Here is a 26,020-nt window from a genome sequence, read left to right on the forward strand (position 1 = left end):
GTCATCCCACCTCTCTGTTAGAATCTAGTTAGTATCAGTGAATTTGTATGCAGGTTTCTGTTGTTCTTAGTGCCAGAGAGTTGTCATCTTGTTTGTGCATTGAGAGATAGATTTACAGACATTTAAACTGGTTGCAGCTGGCCATCACAAGGTCCTGTGCATCTGTTGGTGTGATCAGTGTTCTACATCATCACAATTTCCTTAAAACTGTGAGTGATTGGTGGTCTAAAGCCTTGTATTCTGGGGGTATTCACCCATGTCTAGGGTTAAGCATAATAGAAGTGGTTATTTGGCTTGAATATGCAGCATATCTTTCATTCATCCACCATTTATCCAACATTTGGTTGAGTTTGTAATGTTCCCGAGGATCACTGATATACAACCTAGGTGAGTTTCTTGGGGTGATAACATTAATTTGACGCTGTTGTCGGGGAGAGGAGAATTGAAGCTCAGCTTCCCTGGGCAAACGGCACAACTTCAAGCTTTGATGACAGACAAGGTTTGAACATAGTTTATGGTTGTAATCATCTGTCTAGCGACTCCACTGGGGGAAGACCAACCTTTGGCGACTCCACATTGAATTTCTGGCTTAGTTTGTGAGAAATACTCGAAGAAATCCTCAGAAATCACCAGCTGAACCGGTACCTGAACCTGAGAAGGTTGTTAAATCGAAGAAAGCTTCATATAAAGGGGCATTAGAATCAGGTAAGCCTAAGAAATCTAATTCATCTCTTAAAAATAAAGTTGTTGCTGAAGATTTACAGATTGAGGATTTAGAAGTCAGCATTGTTAATAAAGAAAAAACCTTCAGAGATTAGTTCAGCCCCTTGCTCAGTTAGTTCCCCTTTGAATCTCAGTCCAAAGAAAGCATCCCATTCAATCCAAAACATCCCTTTATCTCTGCCATCCATCACATTACTTCCTACCATTCAATCTGCTAGTATTCTTCCAAATATTCCAATCATGGCAGGACAGCAAGCACCTACGAGAATAGAAAGGATTGTAGCTACCAGATATGGACCATTGGTATTGCCTGTGCCTTTAAATCCTATTCCTATGGGAGAATATCAAAAATATATGCCTAAATTCACTGGCACAGAGGGAGTAACAGCAGAAGAACACCTTGAAGCTTTTTACAGTTATGCTGATAATTTAGATATAAGTGAAAATGATGTGTGGATGAGAGTTTTTGTTCAGAGCCTTGATGGAGAGGCTAGGAAGTGGTTCAGAGAATTACCCCAGAGATCTATAACAGATATTGAAGCATTAGATGATGCATTTTTGAAGCAATGGGGAGATAAAAAGGACTTGTTGTATTATCACACAGAGTTTGGTAATCTGAAGAGGGAAATGGGGAATCAATACCTGATTTTAATAAAAGATTCAATTGAATGTACAGTAAGATACCAGCTGAGGTAAAGCCTACCCCCACCTCTGCCAAACTCACTTATGTTGATGCATTTGACTCTGATTTCTGCATGTTATTGAGAGAAAGAAGGCTTGCCACTGTAGCTGATATGCAGGATGCAGCCCTAGAGGTGGAATCTAATATCATGGCTGCAGAGAAACTAAAAAGCCAAGCTGATAGAAGGAGACAAAGAGGTCAGGATTCTACTTCTTCTACATCATCTTCCGAGCCTAAATTAGACAAGATGACCAAAATGATAGAGTCATTGGCTGCTAAAATTTCTAAGCTAAAAGTTGAGCAGAATTCAAGGAAAACAAGGCAACAAAACACATTTGTTCCAAGAAATTAGAATCCTTTTAGAAGAGCAAATGAGCAGTTACAAATAATGTAGAGGGGTGAAGAATCAAAGGAAGAGCAGAAAGTAAAAGCTCTTTTCCAGAATGTAGTCATGGAGGAGGAACAATTTGAAGAAGATGAGGATGAAATTCACTGCATGGAAGATAAAGGCAGTGCTGCCTTTTTGACATTGGCTGAGTATGAACAATCTTTGCTGCAGGAACAAAACAGTCAGGAATGGGACAGAGGAATTGTTCTACAAACTGGTGAACAACACCAGAGATATAACCTGAGGTCGAATGAAAAAAATGTCAAAGAGAATCCTGCCCAAAGACCGATTATCCAGACAGAACCACAGAATATCAAGCAAAGAAGACCAGCAGCTGATCCAGTCATCCTCAAAGCTCCAGTTCAAGAGGTAAAGAGTTCTGATAAGTTAGCTTCTTCTTTCAGCTTAGAGTCCAAAGTTCAGAAATTGAAAATATCTATGCCTCTGGTTGAGTTGGTGAAGAGTGAAATATTTAGGAAGCCTATCCTTGAAGCCCTTGAGCTAGAAACCAAACAAACCTCCACTGACTCTGTTAATTTGCAAAATGACAAACCTACCATTGTGCTCAGCCCAATGGTTGAACCTGCTGCTAATAATTCTCCATATTTTTATGTTTCATTGACCATTCATGACAAAATCCTCCACAACTTCCTGCTAGACACAGGGGCTAGCCATAATCGAATGCCTAAAGCTATCATGGAAGAGTTAGGCCTTGATATCACTAGACCCTATCATGATTTATTTTCTTTTGATTCAAGGAAGGTCAAATGTCTTGGATTGATTAAAGATCTGGCTATTACTTTAACCCAACTGCCCATGAAGAGTATGGCGATGGATATTGTGGTAGCAAATGTGCCTCCCAAGTTTGGCATGTTGTTGTCTAGAGGGTGGATTAAGAGACTAGGTGGGACATTATAGAATGATTTATCTTATGCCACTGTCCCAGTGTTTGGAAGAGAAAGCAGGAGATCGTATAGAGAAGCACAGTTGGCATATATCATTAGTGATGAGAAGAATCCTACAAATCATCCTATTTATGCAGTGGACACTGATTTTGGAGCATGTATTCTCCAAATAGAAGAATATCATAAGGCCAAAATGCAGCTCACGAAACCAACAGTTCAGGACGAAGAAGAGCAAGGAAGTCATATTTGGGAGTTATTCTTTGATGGAGCATGTTCCAGGGAGACTGCAGGAGCAGGGTGGTGCCAGTGTCTCCAAAGAAAGAAAATATTCAGATGTCTTTTAAGCTGGTCTTTCAAGTGACAAACAACATAGCAGAATATGAAGCACTGCTATTGGGCCTTAATGTAGCCAAAGACAGAGGAATCAAGAATTTAAAGGTATTTGGAGATGTTGACCTGATAATTCAGCAAGTAAATAAAACATTTCAGGCAAAGCACCCAAGGTTGAAGGCATATAGAGATGAGGTATGGAGAATCAGGGATTCCTTTGATTATTTCCGTATTTCATATATTCCTAGAGGTCAAAATCATCTTGCTGATTCCCTTGCTGTTTCTACCAGTCTGTTTATACCTCCCATCCCTCCTAGACTAGTTTATGAAGTGGAAATGAAGTATAGACCACCCTTGCCTGACAATGTCCACCATTGGAAAGTTTTTAATGATGATGATGAGATAAATAGGTTCCTTCAAGTCATTGATGAATTTTCTGAGATGCAAATTGACCAAGAAAATGATGCCTTGTCAGAAAAACCCCAGCCCTAGCTTAGAAATAAAATAGGTAAAAATAGCATTGTCCAGCTTCCTAGTAATTATATTCCTAAGGGTCTAATTCCTCTTGAAATACTGTTTGACCAAATTGATGTCCCTTACAAAGCTGCCCAAAAAGAAGACCTATCAGTAGTCTGTAAGCATGATATAGGAAGTCCTGGTTAGCCTAGGTATGTGAATTTGTCCAATCATTTGTCTACTGATCAAAGTGCTAAATACTGCAATTTAATGAGGCAATTTGCAGATGTGTTTGCCTGGGAATATAGTGACCTGAAAACATATGACAAGAATATAATTCAGCATAAAATCCCTATGGAGAAAGACACAGTTCCTTTCAAGCAGAAGCTGAGACCAATAAATCCCATGCTTCTTCCACTGATTGAAAAAGAAATTAAAAAATTGTTGGCTGCCAAGATTATAGTTCCTCTCAAGTATTCAAAATGGGTAGCCAATCTAGTGGTGGTGAGTGAGAAATCAGACTGTGTGTTGATTTCAGAAATTTGAACAAATGCTCCAAGAAAAACAATTATCCCCTGGCAAAGATGGAGCACCTGTTGCAGAAGGTCTCAGTAGCCAAAGTGATGTCATTTTTGGATGGATTTTCAAGCTTTAATCAGATTTTTGTGCACCTAGATGATCAAGAAAAGACTTCATTTACCACTCCTTGGGGCACTTTTATGTATGCCAAAATTCCATTTGGATTGATGAATGCTGGAGCCACCTTTTAGAGAGCTATGGATATAGCATTTGTGGGAGAGAAGGACAAGTTTGTGCTTATCTACCTTGATGATATAACAATTTACTCCAACAGCCATCAAAATCATTTGCAGCATTTGAAAAAAGTGTTTCTGAAGTGCAGGAGGTTTGGAATATCAGTCAATCCCAAAAAATCTCAATTTTCTTTAAATGAAGGCAAGTTGTTATGACATATTGTGTCTGCTGCAGGTGTTCAGATTGACCCAGAAAGAGTAAAGGAAATACAGACTTTGTCTGTCCCTAGATCAAGGAAGGATATCCAATCGTTCATGGGTAAAATTAATTTTGTCACGAGGTTCATTCCAAATTTTTCAGAATTGGTTAAGCACGTGACCTCCATGTTGAAGAAAGGAGCAGAGGTAAGATGGACTGAAGCAGCAAGAAAATCATTTGATTCCATCAAAAAAGCTATTATGGAGGCTCCCACATTGATAAGTCTAAACTACAGCAAGGAGTTCCATATATTTTTTTTGCCTCTGAAGACACCATTGCAGCAATTTTATTGCAGCAAGATGAAGAAGGTTCAGAACATCCAGTGGCATTTTTCAGCAAGAACTTGAGGGATATTGAACTGAGGTATGATATTATAGAAAAGCAGGCATATGCTCTTATTAAATCCTTAAAGGCTTTCAGAGTTTATATCTTGCATTCAAAAATAATTGCATATGTTCCCTCTGCTGCAATAAAAGATGTTTTAACACAACCTGATGCTGATTGAAGAAGGGAAAAATGGATTGCAAAAATGATTGAGTTTAATATAGAGCTGAAGCCCACAAAGCTGGTCAGAGGTCAGGGTCTTGCCAAGTTATTGGCTGAAGAAAATTGCAAGTCTTTAAACATGGATTTCTCGTGCATAGTTGCAGAAAATGGTTAGGCAAAAGAAGAGGAAACAGATGAAGCAGAGGGTAAATAGTCAGTGGCCGAGAGTTTAGCTTCATGTAACTAGTATACTGAAATAATTAATTTCTTGCTGAAGCTAGACATCCCTTCAGGACTTACTCAGAGTCAAGCTAGAACTTTAAAACTTAGAGCAGCTAAATATTGCATCAATGAAAGTCTGCTCTACTGGAGGGATCCTTCTGGAATATTTTTGAGGTGTCTGGACAAAGAACAGTCAAAAGAAGTGATGCAGCAGTTTCATAGTAGCATGTGTGGAGGGCATCATTATTGGAAAACTACAGCCCAAAAAATTCTCAAAGCTGGGTACTATTGGCCCACTTTATTTTCTGATGTATTTGCTTTTGTTAAATCTTGTGACAGGTGCCAAAGATTTGAAGGAAAACAACAGTTGAAATCCCTACCCCTAAAACCAATAATTGCAAAAGGACCTTTTCAACAGTGGGGTTTGGATTTCATTGGAGAAATTAATCCACATTCCAGTGGCCAGCACAGGTGGATATTAGTAGCCACTGATTATTTCACTAAGTGGATTGAAGCAATCCCTACAAGGAAGGTTGATCATAATGTGGTCCTGAATTTTTTGACAGAGAATATCTTCATCAGATTTGGTTGTCCACATAAACTAGTCACAGATAATGCAGCAGCCTTCAAGGCCAAAGAGTTGGTGGAAATGTGTGATTCAATGGGCATTAAACTTGTTCATTCCACCTCATATTATCCTCAAGGAAATGGTCTAGCAAAATCCTCTAATAAAAGTCTGATTAGGATAATTAAAAAGCTGTTAGAGGAAAATAAAAAGAATTGGGACTCAAAGCTCAAGTATGCACTGTGGGCTGACAGAGTGACCATTAAAAATTCCACAGGGAATTCTCATTTCAAGCTGGTATATGGCATTGATGCTGTATTTTCAATTCAGCTAACTCTCTTTGGGCAAAATTCCTTCAAACAGAGCAGGATGAGGAAGAAGACATGGCAGGAAGGATCACTGATCTAGCAAAAATACATCAAATTAGAGAACAACTGATTGAAAAGGCTGCAGCACATCAGAAGAGGATCAAGGAAGCCTTTGACAAGAAGGCAAAAACAAATAATTTTCATATTGGTGACTTGGTTTTGAAATGGGATGCACTGAAGGAAAAGAAAGGCAATAATGGGAAATTTGATGCTTTTTGGACAGGGCCTTTCATCATTTCACAGGTTCAAGGGAACAACACCTTCATACTGAAAAGTATGGGAGGAGAGACAGTTTTTGATGGCCCAGTCAATGGGCGTTTCCTGAAAATTTATGTTGTTTAAGGTATTTTGGCCTTAAAGGTTGTAAATAGTTTGTTTTTATCAGTTTGGTGTAGGCAAAGTAGACTCCATGCCCAATGGAACACTAGGAATTTTGCTAATTGGTTTTCATCATGAAGGCATTGATCTGCAGGTTCTTGAGACCTCACAGGGAGGATCTCATCCCCAGAAGGAGCTAGTGTTAGCTCTGCTACAGTTTACAACATTTGGTGGGTTGGATCAGGTCAGACAGTGCCAATTTGGGTTGCAGAGGAGTTGTAGCTGTTTATTTTATCCTTCTCCTTCATTTTCATTATGCCCTTATAACTCCTTATTCCTCCTTTCCTCCTTCCCCTTTATCCCTATTCCCTTTAGTCCCTGGGCATTTTGGTGTTTAACGTTATTAAGCCCCGATAACCCCTTATAAACCATATTACCTATGTTTTTTGTTTTACCCCAACGCTAAAGTTTTAACTTATGACACCGCACATATCATAAAATTTATAACCCTAAGTCTTAATAGAGCCCGGGCCCGCAGCTTTACATGTCACATCACCTGTCCTATCAACCAAAGCGCATGTATTAACCCGTCAACCGTCTCATCATCTGCTCGTTCATCCAACGATAGTCGTTTTTCCTGCTCCGCAGACCTGCACACCCATTAGCCCGCGGGAAAATTGGTTTCCCCGCTATTGCATCTGCCACGCGTCACCACGCCATCGTATCGCACCGCCCTGTACGAAAACTACCGTAGCCCGAAAGCGGTGCGGGGAGACCGCTTACCGCCCTCTCGGTATAGCTCCCCATGCGTTAACCGCCAATTATCTTAACCACCCGTCAACCATCCGATCTCCTATCTTATGATCCGACGGCCTGCATCTGTCTCCGCTCGATTTTCCTTAAGCTCCCCTTGATCAAATCCCCGCCGTCCATTTCTCTGGTCTAACGGTTCATGTTCAATCGCGCCTTTGTGCCTTCCCATTGCCTCCCGTCAACATATCTCGATCGTCCATGTAATCCATCCAACGGCCAGCATGCATTCTCGGCTTTTTGTCCATTCTCATTGCATTTTGCAGAATTTTTGAGCCTGTTTTGCCCGCGCGAAGAAGGAAGAGATCAATCCAGTGACCTGCGCATTCAAACCCTCAGCTACCTGCATTCAAGAACAGCACAGTCAAGGATGAGAAAGTACTGCCTCGAGCAGTTGAATTCATTCAGCCATTATGAACATTTATGCAAGAAACATCCCACATGTTCAAGGAGTACACCAAAGTACCAAAGAATGTTTAATTTGTTAATTAAAATAGTCAAAATGTATCGGGGGCCCATAATAGTTTGTAAAGTGGTTGGTGGTCAATTAAGACACCTCCACGCATAGCCTAGTAGAGCCATTTTTGTAACAGATTCTATATATACCCAGAAAAACGATGTAACCAGGTTGATGAGTGTTTGATGAATGTAATTTTGGTGTAAACTTCAACTTCTAGACACTGCAACTATTGTGACACCTGCAGCTTCTGGTCTTTATTTCCAGCTAATACAAGCTTCTTTTGTTGTCAATTTCTCACTTTCCACTTCTTCTTCTTTGTTCCAGGTTGTGTTTGTATGCATTTTTCACTTGCTCTTGATGTTTAGCAACAGAGGGGCTGTCATCCCACCTCTCTGTTAGAATCTAGTTAGTATTAGTGAATTTGTATGCAGGTTTCTGTTGTTCTTAGTGCCAGAGAGCTGTCATCCTATCTGTGCATTGAGAGATAGATTTACAGACCTTTAAACTGGTTGCAGCTGGCCATCACAAGGTCCTATGCATCTGCTGGTGTGATCAGTGTTCTACATCATCACAATTTCCTTAAAACTGTGAGTGATTGGTGGTCTAAAGCCTTGTAGTCTGGGGGTATTCACCCATGTCTGGGATTAAGCATAATAGAATTGGTTATTTGGCTTGAATATGCAGCATATCTTTCATTCATCCACCATTTATCCAACATTTGGTTGAGTTTTTAATGTTCCCGAGCATCACTAATATACAACCTAGGTGATTTTCTTGGGGTGATAACACCCCCAACTTTCTTGGAAACCCTAATTTCCCTCAGATCCATGATATCAAGCTTCATAGGTCAAATATATTCAAGATGGCATCAAAAACTAAACGATCGAGAAGCAAATAATATTGACTTACCACTTTGTTGTTGGGAGAAATACTTACACTATTCACTAGGGACTCTCTATCTGTTAGTTGCACTAGCACACCACTGGCACTGACATTGCCATCAAGACCTCAAAAACCTTCTTCAAGGCCTTATGGAAGGCCTTTGAGATTATTGTCTGGTGAACCCTCTTGTTAAGCAAGTTCATGCACTACGTTAGGATCGCCCCTGCAACAAGCACAATTGTCATAGTGTCATTGTCAGCAATGATGTCCTTGGACTTAGAGAGATCCACCATCTTAGCAGTAGTTTGTATGACCTCCATCTTGTTTAGGATTGTGGCCCCATCATTGGTTATGATGACATCACTTGTAGTTGTGAAGAATTCCCTTGGGACCCAAGCTAGTTTGGATAGCATCAATCACAGCCCTTCGTCGACATGATGTTGGCCTAATGAATATCATATTTTCCCTTGTTATTGACGTATTTCTTTGTCTTTGCAAGGCCTCATGGTTGCTTAATAGTCACTACTATATATAGGAATACATTTCGACAGTAAAGTTCAATAGTGTTGTTGCTTCAAATCGTACCAGCAGCACAAGTGTTACAGGGGTGATAGAAAGCCTCCTAGAGATAGCCTCTGGGTTGATTATAGACCAGTGCTTAGGACATCTTAAAGAGAGGAGTGCATTAAGAGATAATCTGTGAGGGGCTTTCAGCACTCCAATTGTCACGTAAAAAGGTGTTAGGATGGGCTTGGTTCAATAAGCCTTCATTGAGGTAGTTCAAACCGACACATGGATGCAAATGATGGGGATATATTGGGGTAATCTCAAAGAGAAATGGCCTCTTCTTCTGGTGGCCAACACACAACAATGAGACAGCTTAAAAGTAAGGTTGTAGAAATGTTGGAGAGGAGGAAAGGAAGGAGGGAAATACATTCATAGGGTTGTAACAAACATAATCCTAAGCAGCAATGTTCTAGCAGAATATGGAATTCGATGTATAGGGATGTAAACAACAAAAAATCGTAAGAAAATATTTTCCAATAGAATTATGGAAGAGGGAGGAGGTGGAGTGATAGAAACAGTGGAGTACTTATTGATATTTCATGCCTATAACATGGGTACCTCTATCACCAAACAGTGTAAGAAAGGTTGTGCTCATATAGGTATTGCAGGCTGATCTAATAACACAAGTAAATATGTAGTTACTATAGGTATTGAAGGCTATTGAACAACACAAGTAAATACACACATGCACTATTCTCTATTTAACAGCCAAGGTAAATCCATTAACCAAGGAGAAACCAACAATCTCATTACACTATTTCAAAGAAGGAAAAACGCAAATGAAATGAGATTACTGAGAGGAACATGCTGCACATTAATCATGCTTGGAATCAATAGGGAAATTCCATTTATCTTAAAGAGTCCAAATAACCATTCCACACATTCATCATGATATCAGTGAAATCCACCATGAATAAGAAAATAGAACCAAAATGGCATCACAAAATTCGAACCGCTCGGGTGAGAAATTCCTTAACCATCCAACCCTTGTTAAATTGTTTCTTCCCCCTTTTCATAAGAAGAGGGGGAGCTGGAATTACAGTTTACAAAATATATGAGCTAGAGCTCCAGTTGTCTACTAGACTAGCTGTCTCGGCCCATGTAAGGCGTTGTTGCCCAAAACAAATACAATCGGGATTCGATCCCTTTTTGGAAATAAACAGAAATTAATGAACAAATAAATAAACTGGAAAGAGAAAGGATCAGGTGTCCCTCTGCTACCCTTGCGAAGGTCTCTGGTCAAGCCACATCTCAGTCGTAATGTGCTCCCCCTGCTACTCAGTCGTTTTCTGTCAATTATGCCTTTATTGCGTGAACAAATGGTTCTGTGGAATAAGGAGTGGGTCGTTGCGAATGCCTGTCAAGGAGTGGGAATGGAGTGTGTTTAGGTAGTCCTTTGTCATGTATTGAAGTGGAGCTCCATGTCAAGCCATTAAGTCTTGTTGAGCCTCCCTATAGTGGTTCACCACTGTACCATGCTTTATTAAATGCTCCAGCTGCCGACCCATATGCCTCTACTTCCCTGTACCGTGCTCTAGGGGCCTTGTTGTAATCGGGACATTTACCCTTACAGAAATTGCATAATGGCGGGTGTTAGTGCCTAAATATACCTTAGGCTAAAGGAAGGCAGGTCTAGGATAACATCAAACCACGCTTAACCTAGTAGCTACCCCTACCAGGTCGGGAGAGGGCTCTTTCCTTACCTGGTAGGGCTAGCTACCAGGTTAAGCATGGTTTGATGTTATCCTAGACCTGCCTTCCTTTAGCCTGAGGTAGATTTAGGCACTAACATAGTGGCAACTCCATTGGGGAAGAACTAAAAAATATAACCCTAGTACTAGTAAAACAATTCTAGACCTTTGGATGATAGGTTTAGAATTCAATAGGCTAACAAAATTGTAATGTTCATTTGAATTTTGTGAAGCATTCAACACACTGGCTTCCAGAAGATACACCAAGGCCCATCCTGATCCTGATCCACCTCCCGTGTTTGAAAACCCAAATCTCATTCCAATAATACTCAAGGAAGAAAGTTCTATGAGTCCAAGACCGGTTTTCAGATCTCATTCATGCCCAGTTGTATTCCAATATCTTGAAGATCTCCCGTTTGATGAACATTTTGATCTATCTTTGTTTGAAACTAAATCTGAAAGTGCAGTTGGTGATACCGTTTTAAATCTGCAGTTTGTCCAATACCTTGAAACTGAAAGAGCGAATAGATCAATTGATGCTTATATTTTGAATCTTCAAACCTCTATTGTGGCTACTAATATTCCCGAGCTCCTTGAATCAGCATCTGCTACTCTTGGTTCATCTGTTGTTTTGTCTGGCTCTGAAGTTCATTCTCAACCGTAGTTTATCCCCACCATTCCCATGCAACCTACCATATCTGATCAAATATCTGTTGTCTCTTCTCCCCCTTCAACACCTCAAACATCTATCATTTCTTCACCTCCTTCCACACCACATACACCCATTTCATCGACTGTTGTTGTTGTTATAAATCCTCTTGCTTCTCCAAGGCCAGTTTCCAATCCACCTCGAGCAATGGCTGCCAGATATGCACCTCTCGTTTTTCCACAGAACTTGGATGCTATGCCTGCTGATTACCAAAGTAAAATACCATTGTTTGATGCTACCCAAGGTATCACAGTGCAATAGCATGTTGACAAGATGAACGACTTCTTTGATATTCATGAGATAGATGAAGAGAATGTGACCATGCGATTATTAGTGCAAAGTTTTGGAGGCGAGGTGCGAAATTGGTTCAAAGCACTGCCCACAAGAACTATCAATACATTACCAGTTCTTCATAGACAATTTCTAGATCGTTGGGAGGTAAAGAAAAATCCACTCCAAATTCTTTCCGAGTATAAAAACATAAAGAGGAATGTTGGTGAAAGTGTTCAGGATTACTGTGTAAGATTCAATATTGTCTATAACGCTATTCCAGCTAATATCAAGCCATCGATGGGGCTGGCTTTGATAAAATTCCCCGATGGTTTTGATCCCGACATGGCATACCAATTGAGAGAACGAGATCCTGCTACATTGGAGGATATGCAGAAAATTGCAGTGAGTGTGGAGGCAAATCTGCTAGCTAAGAGAGCTAGGACAAAGACCGAGAAGAAGGTGACCATAAAGGAAGAAGCTTCTTCCTCAGATCATTTGCTTCATAAAATTGAAAAAATATTTGATAGCTTCACCATTATAGATAAGCCCGAGACACAGATCAGAAATCCAAATTTCCGTGGTCAGCAACAGCCACAGTTCAGGATTAAACAGCAGGAGCAAAGAGCACAAGATCAATCAGCATAGCAGCAAGTCAAAACACCTCTACAACAAAACTATGTGCATGGCCTGGAGTCAGAGGATGATGAGAATCCAATAGGAGAGGAGAATCATTTTTTTACAGCAGATGGTTTGCCTATTTATATCACGGAAGATGAGGAATATTCAGAAAGCCCGATTGTACAAAAAGATGAGGATTTTATACTAGCCAATGAAACAATCCTAGAAGAAGAATCAAATGAATATCAGAGGGGATATATGAATGCACTGACAGTGCAGCAAAGACAGTATTCACTCAGGAGCAAGGATGTACTAATCAATCTAATTAAAAAGTGGAAGGAAGCAGCACAACCAAAGAATGATTCTCCAAATGTTCATAAAAAAGGAAAGGAGCCAGCAGATCCTACTTCCAGCAAAGTACAGTCTACAAATGAGAAGACAAATCAGCCAAGTACAGCAAAGTGAAATTCTGAAAAGAAGGATTCTCCGGTCAAAGAGGTAGATAAAACTACAGCCTTTAGCTTAGAGAATGAGATTGCTAAGTTAAAAGTGTCGATACCTCTGACTGAATTAATGAAGAATAGCAGTTATAAGAGTCCAGTGTCAAAGATTTTGAATGTAGATCCCATGTCTGATATGGTTAATGTGGAAGATGACCAACCCAAGCTTATTTTTGGTTCAACATTAAAAGGCCAATCTGAGGATAGTGAAGTAGCCCCATTTTACATCAGGCTTAGATTACATGATTATGTCTTGCACAACGCCATGTTTGATTCAGGAGCATTTCACAACCTGATGCTAAAGGCAATTATGGAAAAATTGGGTTTAGACATCACTCGCAAGTATCATGATCTTTATTCCTTTGATTCCGGTAGGGTCAGATGTATTGGTCTCATTAAGGATTTGGTTGTGACTTTAGATCAGATTCTAGCAAAAAATGTTCTCATGGATGTAGTTGTGGCTGACATTCCCCCTAGATTTGGCATGCTTTTATCTAGGTCACGGGGTGCAAAACTCAAAGGGACATTGCAGTTAGATTTTTCCTATGCCACTATTCCCGTGTTTGGTCAGTTGCGAAAATTATATCGGGAGAAGAAGATGAAGTATATGATCACAAGCAAGGAGAAACCTTTGAATCATCCAATTAACTATGTACATACAGATTTAGAATCTTTTGTTCTTTATTCTGACAGTGGCTTTAATGATGTAAATAGTCAACTAGTTGAAGTGGAAGATATTCTAGAGATAACAGAAAATTTCAAGGCAGTACTTGATCAAGAGAGACAAAGGCTTGAAAGTACCGCTGAACAGTCTACATTCCGCCAGCAGCAGAAAATTGATGGACAGCAACCAAAGGTAGAAGAGTAGGCAGAATTCCATCACTTGGAGGAAGAAGCCGGTTTGTGGAGTATGGATTTCGATGGAGCAATAGGTAAGGATGGTGCAGGAATTGGGATTTGGATACGCAACCCTATTTTCCTCCCAAATAAAGTCCCAAGTAATGTAAGAGTTTGTTCATATAAATCAGCTTTTGTTTGTTCCAATAACAAAGCCGAGTATGAGGCATTGATTGCAATCCTCAAGAAATTGAATGCAAAGAGAATTTCAATTTATGGTGACTCTGAATTAGTAATCAAACAAGTCAAGGGTGAATACCAAGCCAAACATCCACGAATGAGGGCTTACCGTAATGCAGTTTTAAACATTTTGACGTTGTTTCCAAATCATACTTTGACATGTGTCCCTCGTACACAAAATGTTATTGCTGATTCTCTAGCTACAACTGCAAGTAACTTAAAGATCCCAGTGAATTCAAATAATAAGTTTGAAATTCATGTGAAGCATCGCCTAGCTATCCCTGATAATCTAAGATATTGGCAGGTGTTTCAGGATGACAAAGAGATTGAAAATTTTCTACAAAATGAAGGCAAATATAAAGACACTTCTATAGATGGTGAGCAAGATGATGGTGAACCAGAAATAGAGGTAAATCAGATGGAAGTCTTGCAGTTGAAAGATAATATCATCCCTAAAGGCCTTATACCTTTAGAGGAATTATTTGATCAAAATGATGTAGCTCAGAAACCAAGCTTAGTGCCAACCGAGAAGGGTGTTGAAGATGTAAATATCGGAATAGCAGAAAATAAAGATGGTGAAGTTGTCAAAGGCATTACCTCCTCAGGTAAAAGCTAAATACATTAGTTTGTTGTCTTCATTTTTTGATGTATTTTCCTGGGACTATACAGATTTAAAGGAGTACGACAAAAGTATAATTCAGCATATCATTCCAATTAAGCCAAATCAGAAGCCATTTTGCCAAAAGATGAGAAGGATAAATCTGAAGTTGTTGCCATCAATAGAAAAAGAGGTGAATCGATTGTATAAGGCTGGTATAATCGTTCCGATCAGATTTTCATATTGGATCTCCAATTTGGTCCCCGTGAGGAAGAAGACAGGTGAGATTAGATTGTGCATAGATTTCATAAATTTGAATAAAGTGTCATTGAAAGATAACTACCTGTTGCCGAAAATGGACCACATACTCCAAAGAGTAGTTGGAGCATCTCGTATGTCACTGCTCGATGGGTATTCCGGATACAATCAAATTTTGGTTCATGAAGATGACAGGGACAAGACAACATTCACCACTCCTTGGGGGACGTTCCACTATGCCAATATGCCATTCAGTTTAAAGAATGCTGGAGCAATATTTCAGTGAGCTATGGACATTACCTTCGCAAATGAAAAAGATGTATTTTTAGTAGTGTATCTTGATGATTTGACTGTCTTTTCAAATTCAGATGAGGAGCATCTTTACCATCTGAAAATTGTTTTTCAGCGTTGCAGAAAATATGGAATATCACTCAATCCCAAAAAGAGCTTGTTTTCCATGGATGAGGGGAAGCTTCTCGGTCACATAATATCAAAAGAAGGAATCCGCATCGATCCTGCTAGAGTGGAAGCTATACAGAAAATAGATTTTCCTCGTAATAAGAAAGAGATCCAAGCATTTAATGGTAAGATGAACTTCTTACGTCGTTTTGTGCCTAATCTAGCTAAACACTTGAGGGAAATTACAAATATGTTGAAGAAGGATAGTGTGGTCAAGTGGACCGAAGAAGCTATGAAGTCTTTTAACCTGGTAAAGTTGGCTCTTTCTTCAACCCTGATTTTGATCAGTCCGGATTATTCACAGGATTTCATATTATTTTCATTCGCTTTTGAACATACTATGGTAGCAGTTCTAATGCAGAAAATAGATCAGCTAGAAAAGCCAATTGCCTTTTTCAGTAGGACAATAAGAGATGCAGCCTTGAAATATAACATCATTGAGAAGCAAGCTCTTGCCTTGGTGAAAGCTTTGAAATATTTCCGGGTATATATTCTGCACTCTCATATTCTTGCTTATGTCCCTAACACAGCGGTCAAAGATGTTTTGGTACAAATAGATCCGGAAGGTAGGCGAGGCAAATGGATCGCAGCATTGCTAGAATATGACTTGGAGATAAAGCCAACAAAGCTAATCAAGGGGCAAGGTCTAGCAAAGTTGATGGCAGAGTCTAATTTACATGCATTGGACATAAACCTGATTGCAGCCATGTCTGAAGAAGATGAAGATAGTTCGTTGATTCAGGTATCTGAAATTTTTCTCCATTCTCCTTGGTATTCAGATATTGTATACATGCTTCAGCACCTTTCACTGCCACCAAGGATGGCTAAAAATAAAGGTAGAACTCTGAAACTAAAGGCTGCTAGATTTTGTATTTTAAACAATGCACTTTATTGGAAGGATCCCAGAGGCATTTTGCTGAATTGTTTGACCGAAGAGGAAGCAAAACAGGTCATGAGTGATTTTCATAAGGGAGACTGTGGAGGTCATCTATTTTGGAAGACGACGGCTAACAAAATTTTGAGAGCAGGGTACTATTGGCCTACCTTGTTTGCTGATGTTTATAAAACTGTCACAAGCTGTCATGAATGCCAGATTTTTCAAGGACGGAGAAAGTTGCAGCCTTTACCTCTCAAGCCAGTCGAAGTTAGTGCACCGTTTCAGCAATGGGGCTTAGATTTTATTGAAGAGATTCATCCCACATATTTAGCTCAGCACAAGTGGATCTTAATAGCGAAATATTATTTCACAAAGTGGATTGAGGCGATCCCCACTCGACAGGCTACGGACTCGATAATAATTCAGTTTCTTGAAAATAATATTTTGTCACATTTTGGCTGTCCTAACAAACAAATTACAAATAACGCAGCCGCTTTCAAGTCCAAAAATATGATTGACTTTTGCAGCAAATACAAAATTACCTTGGGATATTCAACTGCATATTATCTGTAAGGTAACGGATTAGCTGAATCTTCAAACAAATCATTGGTCAACATTATTAAAAATTTGTTGGAAACCAATAAGAAGAGATGCCATAAAAAATTGGTTAATGCACTATGGGTGGATAGAGTAAGTCAAAAGAAGTCAATTGGCATGCCTCCGTTCGAGATTGTATATGGTATTGACACGGTGTTCCCGACATCTCTCGCAATCCCAGTTGTTAAACTTCTGCAGGAAGCTGGCAGCGAGGAAGATCATTTTCAATGGAGAATAAGCCAAATGATCCATTTACAGCAGACGAGAGAGGAAGTTTTTCAGAATACCTTCAGGCTGCAAGAGAGAATTAAAAAGATTTATGATCGGAAGGCAAAGGCGGACAAATTTCAAATTGAAGACATAGTGCTAAAGTGGGATGCTAGAAACGAGGATAAAGGCAAGCACGACAAGTTCGAGAACCTGTGGAAGGGACCATATAGAATTGTTGCATATAGAGGTCAAAATGATTTTCTACTCAAAGAAATGAATGGGGAAGATTGTCCAGGAGCATCGATAAATGGTCGGCTTCTGAAATGGTACTATCTCTGAGAAGTTTTCTGCTATCACATTTTGTCATTGTACATACCATTTTATTTCTTTCATTGAAAAGTTTTCACTGTCACCATTCATTTAGTTTGGGGCCCGAAGTGAAGGCTATAAAGCTAAATGTTTGGCTTCAATCTTTGATTATTTAATGTTAGTTGTTTGAGTCATAATTGAGTCAGTTTTGAGTCAAGGTACTTGTTTTGGTGTTTTGAAGTTACTGACTCCATATTGCCTAATGGATGAAGGCACTTATCTGCGTTTCCAGAGACCTGTGGTTCTTGGCACCTCCCAAGAGCTTCCATCCCCATTGGAGCCAATGTTAGTGTCAGTATCTTCATACTTCCATCAGTGATCAAATTGCTCTTTTTGCATGTATATTAGGTGTCCCATCCGATCAGATGCATTCCATTAGGTCATGGATCAACTGATGGTAGTTGTTTCATGTCAATTTCCCTCATGACATTCACTTGCTGACCTGTTTTCCCATTTTTTAGGTCATTTACTGTCATCCTGTTTTATTTCATTTACAAAAATTAGTTTTAGGGTTTCGGTCTCGCTAGGTCTAGGGTTTGTCATCATGGTTATCCAAAACTGAATAAAGGGTCAGCAGGCACATGAGGAGGATAAACAAACTTATAAAATCATAAATTTTACGTTTGTTATGCTCAGTAATTTTGTTTTACCTCAAAACTCTGTTTTGAGGTGAAAACAGGGTTTTTTCCATTATTGTAAAAATTTCATGTAATTTCAATGTTTCTATATGTAATATGTATTCAAAGTTGTTCTTGGTGATCTGGTGACAAGGTCCACTCCTGCCATTACAAAAATCAATGCAAAAGTCTACCTGCACAAAAGGCAAAAGTTAGAAATAAAGTGAAAAAGGGCATGTGAAAAAGCTAGAAAAAAAGTAGAAAAGTGGGTTTGGTTAATGAAAAATTAAAAGCAAGGGAATATAAAATCCAATCCATGTGTTTGAGTATTCATTGTTGCAAGTGAATGAGCTAAAGGCATAAAAATCGTGTTTTTGAAGAAAAACGCAAAAACAGAGGAAAAAACCCAAAATTTTGCCAGCGCTACGCACCTGGGCTTTGGCGTTGTGCCTGGCACAGGTTTTCCACTGTAAATTGGTCTGGCACTACACATACAAAGTCCGTTGCGCACCTGAGAGGCAGTGTTGTGCACCTGTCCATTGAGCATCAAAACAACTCCAGTCACCTTACTTTGCTTCAAATTCCTTAATTGACCTCCCATCAAGTAAGTAAAGCTTCTCATCTTGTTTAGCAAGGAGTTTTTATCAGGTGTGGTGATTTTCATGTTTCAAAAAATTAAACCCTAGCTATCCTCCAAATTGTCTCATAGATTTTCAAAGGGTATTGTTTTCTATTGTTTCTATTCCCTTAGATTATTTTCCTACACCCTATTCCCTTAAACTATTTTCCCTAAATCCCTTTCCCTTTCCCAAAATCATCAACACTCACTCCCCAAACCCCACTCCCATTTACCAAACCCTAACCCTATACCCTATTCCCAAACCCTAACTCCCACTTCCTATTCCTTCACCACATCCATTTCATTATCAAAACCCTCATCTACATTCATAATTCTAGTCATTTCCCTCATTCCCCAAAAGAAACTAGCATTCACTTCCTATACACATTATTCACCCTCATATTTTAAAATCTCTTCATACTCATCATCTTTCACTTCAAATTCATAAGCATGGAGACAGATTCAGACTATGAGAGGGAAGAGGAAACTTTCAGTGATTCTTCCCGAGAAGCTCACATACCAAGAAAGCCACATAAAGGAGGGAATATCATCTGAGAGGAGCCCACCACTCTCACAGAATTACTTGCTTGCCCTCTTGCTGTAACTTTCTTTAAACACCAGTCTTGTTATCAGTTTTTTGAAATGGTAGAGAGGGTGAAATATCATCATGAGCTTGCTAGGTTGTTTGTTCTTCATCTTCACAATGGCCAGGTGAACCTTGCTGGTGTCTCTTTCACCTTGACACTTGAAACCATTGCAGCAGCAACAGGCATTCCTAATGTAGGTGAACAGTGGAATAAGGGGCAGCATGTGGGCAGAGAACATTATGAGCCTTACATTAGGGCTGGATATCACAGGCAGATCAGTAGGGTTTTCCCTTTCAAATACTTGCAGAACATCTATGCTCCTCTCATGAAACTCATCATCAAGTATTTTACCTGTGAAGGGAGGTTTTCCCGCCTATATACATATCATGTCAGATTGTTGATGCATTTCACAAGAGTGAGGATGATGAACCTCCCATACTTTATATGTAGGAATATTGAGAAGATGGCTCTCTATGTGCAAAGGAAACCTTTTCCTCAACAGTTCAACAGCATTTACCACTTCTCACTGATTAAAATTGTTGTCTTGCATCAACTAAGCTTGTTGAACATACCATGGGATACCTTCATTGCACATGAGATTTTCAAAGGTCCTCAGGTGATTCCATCAATCCCTCAAGAGGAAGGAGGGCCTTCAAGACAACCAGATGTTCATGAGACTAAAACTACAGGTGTGCCAGTGTTTGTCACCTATGAGAGAGGCACCAGGAGGCTTTTTGTTGCTGCCAGGCGAGTACTATCTCCACCAGAGGTGGAAGGGGTCTCATTTTCTTCACCGGACCACAAGAAAATGCTATCTTCACCGGGGGTGAAAGGGGCTTTGCCTTCTTCTCCAGCTAAATAGGTACAGGGCAGAGACAAAGGAAAGCAACAGATGCATGAGGAGGGCCCTACTGAAGGGCAAGATAGGGATTTTGTGTTGATTGAGGAGGATGACATTGATTTGGGCTCTCAAAGCTCAAGACTCAAGGATATGATTATCAAAGAGAAGGATGTTGAAATCCAAGCCTTATCACTTAACCTTGAGAGGGAAAAATGGATCATTGATTATCTTGAGCAGGAAAAAAAGCAACTGGAATACAAGCAAGCTATTATGGAGCTGCAAATAATTAGAGAAAATAGGCAAGTGGCAAAGAGAAGAAAAATTAAAATGACATCCCTTGAGCAAGAAATTGAGGCTGACCGAGAATCATGGTTAGAGAGGGTAAACATTCACTTGGATAAATTGCTTGAGAAAGCCAACAAAGAGAAGAAAATGTTGTGCCATATGGCCTATCACTATCTAACCCGGAACAAATTTTGTAAAACAAGGGTAAAGAGGTTAAAGGTTAAGCTAAAAAGAGCTTTGAGGAGTAAAAAAGAGCAAGATAAGCTCAAGATCTTGGCTGAAGCATCATTGGCCCAGCAAAGCACCTAAAAAGGATCACTCATGCCAAATTTCAAGAAATTTGGAGCATTTTTTGTCATTTTTGAAATTTTTGAAGTAAAAAACAAGTTTTTTCAGCAGGTGCGCAGCACCACCGGTGTTGCACTTTTGTTGGGGACATCCTTTTGCAAAAAGGTTTGCATTTTTGGAATCAACATGAAAAAATATGCATGCTCAAAAATGGTTGAGAATTTTTGACAAGTTCTGGGTCTCCAAAAGGGCAAAAAACACCCAAAAAGTACCTTCTCTGCCACTTTTTTACCACACAGGAAGCAGTCTTGGGAGATTCCATTTTTTGAGGGGAAAATGGACTCCAAATCCAAAAATTCAAGTTTTCCCAGAAAGTAGACTCACCAAGATTTCTAATGAGCTATTCTGCACCTGATTTGGACTTCGGGAGGCCTTCCAAAAGTGGCCTAGAAAAAGCGTTGCGCATAGGATCAGTGGCGCTGCGCATAGGAGGAATTTTGCCAGTTTTGCCTGATTTTCCAGAATTTCACCCAGTTTGATTACCAGTTGACTTTTTCTCTTCTCCTTGGTAAATTTGTAATGATAAATCATGTAAGATGATGTAAATATGATGAAAAATGACTTGAGGGGGTAGATACATCAGTTATAGGTGGTTTGAGCTTGAATGAATCAGTTTCCATAATTTTAGAGGCAAGTTGTTCCACTGCCTATTTTCTAGTTCCTAGTTTAAATGTTGTTGAAACAGCCCCTTGACTCATGGATTCGACCCCTGATGGCTAGCATAGGTGGTTTCATTCCTATATCATGTACTTTCTTAGTCATTTGTAAAGGTTGGACTCTTGTGGATGCATTGAGCTTCATTGTAAATCACTTCTACGGTTTGGTAAGGAAATGGACCAAGGTTTTGCAGCATTTTGTGGGATTCTTGTGGTAATGTGTCTTGGCATTGTTTCTTCCTTTGTTATTTAGTTTCTCTTATGTGTATATGTGCCAGCATATTCTTCTTTCTTCATAACTAAATGAATTAAGATAAATAAGTGGAATCCATTGATATTAAGTGCTCTGCTTTGAGGATACATTTAGTTTTTAATGTTTTCTGTTGTTTAAAGAGGACTCATGAACCTTGCATGCCCTCTCCAACTCCTCATTAGTCTTAGACTTACCATCACATCCAATTCAAAGTTCCAAAACACTTGCCTACCTCACCCCATAGAAATTCCTGCAAATCTGAGTTGATTTCCCGGACCCAAAACTGCCTTCTGCATTTGATCCAGCAACCAACCATCAAAATCAAACAAAATCCTCTGACCTAATATACCTAGCCTAAAATCAGCATTTATTTTTCAGTCATCTCAAACCCTATTTGCCATATTCTAATTGAGATTGACAAGGAGAGAGCCCTCTCCCGACCTGGTAGGGCTAGCTACAAGGTTAAGCGTGGTTTGATGTTATCCTAGACCTGCCTTCTTTCAGCCTGAGGTAGATTTAGGCACTAACAGAAGGTTTCAATTTTCCTTAGCCCCCTTGAGTTTAGCCTCTTATACTGTTGTTTTCCTCATATGACCAAGGGATGCGACGAGGGCCTTAGCCTTCAGGCACTAAGACCTTTAGACCTGTGTTTGGAGGTTGTTTTCCTTTGTTACTGGGAATATCGCATCCTGATGATTTGTAGTGCTTTGCCTGTGGCGTTCCCCATTACCCTTGAAATTGTCGATCTGTGGGGTTGAGCCCACCAAAAATATCATAATCACAACCCCGAAGAGGGGGGACATTTTACCTTCTTTCTCAGCATTGGCCGACTATCTGAACGCAGGAGCTTTATAGGCCAAATCACATAATATATCACATTCGGGGGGGGATCCCTACTTATCGCAATCGCACACCGGGGAGACTTTGGTGTAGGAGCACTTTAACCTGTGAGATCATCAATAGTTGATCTGCGAGGGGTGATGACATCACTGCCATGTGTCACCCTATGAGTGGTGACGGTTGTCACCCAGAAATGCCCCTGTAGGACCCCTAAAAATGTTGAATCTGAGTGACACGTGTCCTCCATACTTGTCGTGTCACCTTCCATACTGCCATGTGGAGGAGAGGGAAAGGGTCCACTCGGCCTTGGTTTTTTCATGAATTTCCTTTGTTAATCCTTTTTGACCTCCCCCGACACTTTTACATTGGATCATAAAATCGGCAGTTCACAGGGATTTTTACAGTGGTAGCCCCTCTGTTCCGCTGATTGCCGATATTGCGATGTGCGGGACTGCGGGACGGCGGGACTACAGGATGCAGGGCTTTGACAAGGCCAATATGTGGGATCACTGTGCCCGAGGCCCTCGACCTCTAATATGCGATACGCTACTCTTCTCAAACCTGCCGATAGCCTATTTGCAATTGTGATTAGCTCATTGTCGTATGACATGTGATTTTCATTGGTCCTTTGGTGCTTTCTCTTTGTTTTCAGGGCTTTCCAAGGGTAACTTCAACATGTTCTAACTTTTGATCCAGAAGTCCATTCTTGGACTTCCATATACCTTTGGAAAGCTCTTCGAGAGCACTATGCAATGGAGGTGGTCCAATTAAGCTCTGATAGCATTTTGTGATTTGGGAGATGGCTTCAACTTCACTGCTCTTTTGCACTCCTTTAACAACTGCAAGCATATTTAGCAGTGAGTGACAACAAACGGTATGGTTAAAATTGGTCGTACCATCGAAAATTATAAGAATTAATGTTAAAAAGAAAAAAAGAAAAAAAATCAACCCGAATCTGTCAGTATTTTGACAACATATCTTGAGCAAGTCATAATTCTAACGGTGTTCTTCGTACGGTCGTAAGAGTGATAGAATTTAACGGTCATCGCAATACTGATGAACATCCTTTTTATTATATGAATATATAATGTTTATTAATGTTTAATGTTAGCCCATGTGGTGTACAATAGACAATGATGGGGTGTATTGTTAAGTCACTTTGTGATGTGAAGTCACCGGTTCGGAACTCTATGGACAAAAATATAGTCATGTTAAGTGTTGGTGTGGCTCGGGTTGTGTACAATCCCCGAGTGATTTTGACAGCTTAGATGCCCTTGGGTTGCAATTTCTCAAGCCAGCATGTCAAGCCTAATGTAATCTCTAATGAACTCAGACCATTTGACAAACAAAAGATAATAATTTATAATGTTTATTATATATATATTGTATTTATAATGTTTATATAATTTAAATGTAATATAATTTTATATAATTTACATAATATAAATTTAAATGTAATGTAATATAATTTATATTTATATATTATATCAAATAATATATATATATATATACAGTCAATATATTTACATAATATAACACCCATCACTACATAATATAATACTTGTCGCTACATAATATAAACACCCGACCATATACTATTCACACTATTTCAAAGCCGACCCATATACTATTCATTTTCCTATGTATATTCTCCATAGGTCGCGCCATGAACCCTGATTAACACCTGACTCTGTTCTCTCCTATGTTTTTTCCATGGTCTACACCATAAACCCTAATCAACACTCGAATGTGAATTCTCCAGAGGTCTCGCCTGTGTATTCTCTATAGGTTGTGCCACATACCCTATTCAACACGCGATTGTGTTTTCCATAAGTCTCGCATTTGTATTCTTCATGGGTCGTACCATAAACCATGATCAACACTTGACTATGTTCTCCATAGGTATCACCTGTTTATTCTTCACAGGTTGCACCATAAATGTTGATCATTCTTCAAGGGAAGAAAATTTGCATTCCACGAGAACTAGGAGGCCACCAAGATAGCACCAGGGTGAGAGATGGAGGTAAGTTTAAACTCCTCTATTATGTTTTCCCTAGGCCTCTTTATACGAATGGATATGTGATGTGTACAGTCTATGCCACCACATTTGATGCAATTTTTGCTTGAATCTCAAGGTTTTTTGAACCATTTTGGCACCAAGTCGGTGAATTTAAAATCAAACCCTAACATGATCTCAAACTCAAACCATAGAAGAGTATAAAAATAAAAGTATGACCACCCACTCCTTGTGGTTTTGTTTTCCAAGGCTCGAGCCCATCACCACTCGATGCTCAATTTATTCCTCTCAATGCACGCAAAATTTAGAGCCCCAACATGGTTATATTCCATCTATTGATGCCAATTTTATTCCTCCAACCAATGGCAAGACACTTTGCATTCCATGAGACAACATCCATGTGAAGAATGTAATACCCATTTGGAAAAACCAAGTTCTTTGCAGAATCAACCCCACAACAACCTGTAGAGGAAGCAACACATATCTTGGGTAGGGGATCTCTAGGGCTTTAGATGCAATGCATATTTAAATGGGTACAAGAAGAAGGTCACAATATCTAATATCAAGGCTTGTTGATCCCTCTTTTTTGAGATAAAAAAAAAGGAATTCCTCAAAAAATGCAAATATGGAAATCAGATTATTTACCTTCCAAGGCAAAGGTTAAGTACATTCATAGATCATATCCACAACTGAATACAACAAAAAAATTTATTCCATGCCTATGTTTCTAGTTGAATAGCCAACACAAGATGGTTTCCATTATTTAGGCCATTGTAGGATGACAATGATGCATTCAGAATATAAAGTAATGCAAGGGATGCAATGAATAAAAGTTGCCCATGGTAAAATGAGCTTTTTTTGTACATATCTTAAGAAGACCTTTCTTGAAGAAGATGATTAAGATAACCTAGTCAGATAGATCCTAGTTATTAAGTAGGCCTGCCAAATCCCAATGATTATAGATCCATGTCTGGTTAGAGTTAGTCCCCAGAAGCCCAACTTTGGCAGTTGTTGCTTGCAAATTTCCTTTCTTTTATATATGACACTAAAAAATCGACCCTTCTGACGATGAGAGAGCTCTGTAAGACTGTAGCAGTCATCCATGGAGGCCTCAGGATCCATAACCCCAGGGACTGAAGACCACAGCCTCCGCACTTAGCCGACCAGTTTCCCTCCCATTGCTCGCGCGGTTACACCTTCCCTGCTATTGACATTTTCTTTGCATCTCATCATGAAGCACTTGGAACATAGATCCTAGTTTTGTTCCCCCCGCGACATCTGATGTTCAGCTGACCATGTCTGTCAGTTACGATGGAGATTGACGACGTAGACTACGAGGTGGACCCCAACCCCGACCAAGATATCTGGAAGCATCATCAAACAGTGATGGGCTCTGGACCCTTTGTTGCCAATCTACAATCGCTGACATCTACCCAGTCTGTTCCATTCAGTTTGAGACCATCTGATAAGCATCCTACACCCTCCGTTCACATTGATGATTCTCCCGGATTTGCCCTCCGCTCTCACCTACAACCCTAAATCTCCTGG

General features: G+C 39.7%; 2 pseudogenes; both read right to left on the reverse strand.

The window, feature by feature from the left end:
• Positions 1-8,454: 8,454 nt before the first annotated feature.
• LOC149169089 (T-complex protein 1 subunit delta pseudogene) lies at positions 8,455-23,304 on the reverse strand (annotated as a pseudogene).
• Positions 23,305-24,793: 1,489 nt separating this feature from the next.
• Positions 24,794-25,594, reverse strand: LOC149169090 (uncharacterized; annotated as a pseudogene).
• Positions 25,595-26,020: the final 426 nt, after the last annotated feature.

Source organism: Pinus tabuliformis, chromosome 4_2, assembly GCF_031772625.1.
Source record: "Pinus tabuliformis cultivar Carrire ecotype Pingquan chromosome 4_2, CPIR1, whole genome shotgun sequence".
NCBI lineage: Eukaryota > Viridiplantae > Streptophyta > Pinopsida > Pinales > Pinaceae > Pinus > Pinus tabuliformis.